The sequence below is a fragment of the Oncorhynchus keta genome, unplaced genomic scaffold (assembly GCF_023373465.1).
Source record: "Oncorhynchus keta strain PuntledgeMale-10-30-2019 unplaced genomic scaffold, Oket_V2 Un_contig_27696_pilon_pilon, whole genome shotgun sequence".
Taxonomy (NCBI): Eukaryota; Metazoa; Chordata; class Actinopteri; order Salmoniformes; family Salmonidae; genus Oncorhynchus; species Oncorhynchus keta.
In genome coordinates this window covers 134-3,932 of record NW_026285655.1, presented here as the reverse complement: position 1 = coordinate 3,932, position 3,799 = coordinate 134, and the positions used below count along the sequence as shown (strand labels likewise).

The window sequence follows — 3,799 nt, the reverse complement described above, 5'->3', positions numbered from 1 at the left end:
ATAGAGAAACAGAGTAAAGTCACATGTTGAACACTGGGCAGTGCACGTTGACCTTGGATAGAATCTCTCCTATAGAGAAACAGAGTAAAGTCACATGTTGAACACTGGGCAGTGCACGTTGACCTTGGATAGAATCTCTCCTATAGAGAAACAGAGTAAAGTCACATGTTGAACACTGGGCAGTGCACGTTGACCTTGGATAGAATCTCTCCTATAGAGAAACAGAGTAAAGTCACATGTTGAACACTGGGCAGTGCACGTTGACCTTGGATAGAATCTCTCCTATAGAGAAACAGAGTAAAGTCACATGTTGAACACTGGGCAGTGCACGTTGACCTTGGATAGAATCTCTCCTATAGAGAAACAGAGTAAAGTCACATGTTGAACACTGGGCAGTGCACGTTGACCTTGGATAGAATCTCTCCTATAGAGACACAGAGTAAAGTCACATGTTGAACACTGGGCAGTGCACGTTGACCTTGGATAGAATCTCTCCTATAGAGAAACAGAGTAAAGTCACATGTTGAACACTGGGCAGTGCACGTTGACCTTGGATAGAATCTCTCCTATAGAGAAACAGAGTAAAGTCACATGTTGAACACTGGGCAGTGCACGTTGACCTTGGATAGAATCTCTCCTATAGAGAAACAGAGTAAAGTCACATGTTGAACACTGGGCAGTGCACGTTGACCTTGGATAGAATCTCTCCTATAGAGAAACAGAGTAAAGTCACATGTTGAACACTGGGCAGTGCACGTTGACCTTGGATAGAATCTCTCCTATAGAGAAACAGAGTAAAGTCACATGTTGAACACTGGGCAGTGCACGTTGACCTTGGATAGAATCTCTCCTATAGAGAAACAGAGTAAAGTCACATGTTGAACACTGGGCAGTGCACGTTGACCTTGGATAGAATCTCTCCTATAGAGACACAGAGTAAAGTCACATGTTGAACACTGGGCAGTGCACGTTGACCTTGGATAGAATCTCTCCTATAGAGAAACAGAGTAAAGTCACATGTTGAACACTGGGCAGTGCACGTTGACCTTGGATAGAATCTCTCCTATAGAGAAACAGAGTAAAGTCACATGTTGAACACTGGGCAGTGCACGTTGACCTTGGATAGAATCTCTCCTATAGAGAAACAGAGTAAAGTCACATGTTGAACACTGGGCAGTGCACGTTGACCTTGGATAGAATCTCTCCTATAGAGACACAGAGTAAAGTCACATGTTGAACACTGGGCAGTGCACGTTGACCTTGGATAGAATCTCTCCTATAGAGAAACAGAGTAAAGTCACATGTTGAACACTGGGCAGTGCACGTTGACCTTGGATAGAATCTCTCCTATAGAGAAACAGAGTAAAGTCACATGTTGAACACTGGGCAGTGCACGTTGACCTTGGATAGAATCTCTCCTATAGAGAAACAGAGTAAAGTCACATGTTGAACACTGGGCAGTGCACGTTGACCTTGGATAGAATCTCTCCTATAGAGAAACAGAGTAAAGTCACATGTTGAACACTGGGCAGTGCACGTTGACCTTGGATAGAATCTCTCCTATAGAGACACAGAGTAAAGTCACATGTTGAACACTGGGCAGTGACGTTGACCCTCGGATAGAACTTCCTATAGAGAAACAGAGTAAAGTCACATGTTGAACACTGGGCAGTGCACGTTGACCTTGGATAGAATCTCTCCTATAGAGAAACAGAGTAAAGTCACATGTTGAACACTGGGCAGTGCACGTTGATCTTGGATAGAATCTCTCCTATAGAGAAACAGAGTAAAGTCACATGTTGAACACTGGGCAGTGCACGTTGACCTTAGATAGAATCTCTCCTATAGAGAAACAGAGTAAAGTCACATGTTGAACACTGGGCAGTGCACGTTGACCTTGGATAGAATCTCCCTACAGAGAAACAGAGTAAAGTCACATGCTGAACACTGGGCAGTGCACGTTGACCTTGATAAATCTCTCCTATAGAGAAACAGAGTAAAGTCACATGTTGAACACTGGGCAGTGCACGTTGACCTTGGACAGAATCTCTCTATAGAGAAACAGAGTAAAGTCACATGTTGAACACTGGGCAGTGCACGTTGACCTTGGATAGAATCTCTCTATAGAGAAACAGAGTAAAGTCACATGTTGAACACAGGGCAGTGCACGTTGACCTTGGATAGAATCTCTCCTATAGAGACACAGAGTAAAGTCACATGTTGAACACTGGGCAGTGCACGTTGACCTTGGATAGAATCTCTCCTATAGAGAAACAGAGTAAAGTCACATGTTGAACACTGGGCAGTGCACGTTGACCTTGGATAGAATCTCTCCTATAGAGAAACAGAGTAAAGTCACATGTTGAACACAGGGCAGTGCACGTTGACCTTGGATAGAATCTCTCCTATAGAGAAACAGAGTAAAGTCACATGTTGAACACTGGGCAGTGCACGTTGACCTTGGATAGAATCTCTCCTACAGAGACAAACAGAGATCAAGAATCTCTCCTACAGAGACAAACAGACAGAGATCAGATCTCTCCTACAGGATAAACAGACAAGGACAGTCTCCTACAAGAGATAAACAGATAAACAGAATCTCTCCTATAGAGAAACAGAGTAAAGTCAGACATCAGAATCTCTCCTGCAGAGATCAAAACACAGAGATAAACAGACAAAGTCAGAATCTCTCCTACAGAGATCAGAATCTCTCCTACAGAGAAAACAGAGTAAAGATCACATCTCTCCTACCAGAGACAAACAGACAAAAAAAAGATCACTTCCTGAGACAAACAGTCGATATCCAATCTCTCCTACAGTCAAACAGATAGGAGAAGATATCTCCTGAAAAACAGACAAATGACTTAAATGTAAATGTAAATGGATAGAATCTCTCCTATAGAGACAAACAGAGATCAGAATCTCTCCTACAGAGACAAACAGATGAGGACATTTTTTTTTTAATCAGTCATTTCTAGCTTTTACACAGACAAAGCGTTGATTACTGCTGGTGTTAAGACACTTTGGTAAAGAGTCTCAAGAGTATAAAACATTGAAATAAGTTCTCAATGAAAGTACTACCTGCTGTGAAGGGAAGCACCTCGTGGGGGAGACAAACGATGGAATGTGTCCCTTCATTGGGAAACTGAGAACAGGAACACAACTATTAACGTCTTTCAAGGATAAGGAGCTTTCAGGTGAAGAAATGGCTCACTGACATCCATCTCCACCCAGAAAGTGTTCCTGTTCAGACTGATTATCAAATCACATTTATAAAGCCTCTTCGTACATCAGCTGATATCACACAGTGCTGTACAGAAACGCAGCCTAAAACCCCCAAACAGCAAGCGATGCAGGTATAGAAGCACGGTGGCTAAGAGGAAGACCTCCCTGAAAGGCAGGAATATGGTTGTGAATACCTGAGGCGAGAGCTTGAACATGGGAGCACAGATGATGAGCGGAGTAGAGTGGTGTCTGGCTGCTAGAGCTACAGAGTGGGTTCCGTTGACTGCCCGGAGCCCGCCATTGGCCAGAACCGTCTGTGTGCCGATGATGACCTGTAAACCCACAACTGGTCCATTAACAGTAGTCAAGCTATCAATAGTTTTAGAAAGAGCCTGTTCTAAAAAAAAAAGAAAAATAAAAGCAACATCACAGTAAAAACAACAACAACAACAACAACAACAACAACAGCGTCAAACTCACCTTATTCACTCGGGACATCACTGCAAATATGGCGGCATCTGCTATTACAGTGGTCTCAATGCCCACTTTGGAGAGACCTGTAGCCATTTCATGA

At 43.2% G+C, this 3,799-nt stretch overlaps 1 long non-coding RNA gene across 4 annotated transcripts; it reads right to left on the bottom strand.

Moving 5' to 3' along the window:
* Positions 1-9: 9 nt before the first annotated feature.
* On the bottom strand, positions 10-3,110 carry LOC127922925 (uncharacterized). 4 transcript variants are annotated; one of them, XR_008112878.1, is made up of 4 exons: positions 3,082-3,110; positions 2,247-2,476; positions 1,684-1,825; positions 10-1,543 (listed from the first exon to the last, which is right to left on the bottom strand). It is a non-coding gene; the product is annotated as an uncharacterized LOC127922925 (long non-coding RNA). The 4 variants fall into 4 exon arrangements; XR_008112879.1 differs by lacking the exon at positions 1,684-1,825 and having other exon boundaries at positions 10-1,472; positions 2,176-2,476; XR_008112880.1 differs by lacking the exon at positions 1,684-1,825 and having other exon boundaries at positions 10-1,401; positions 2,176-2,476.
* Positions 3,111-3,799: the final 689 nt, after the last annotated feature.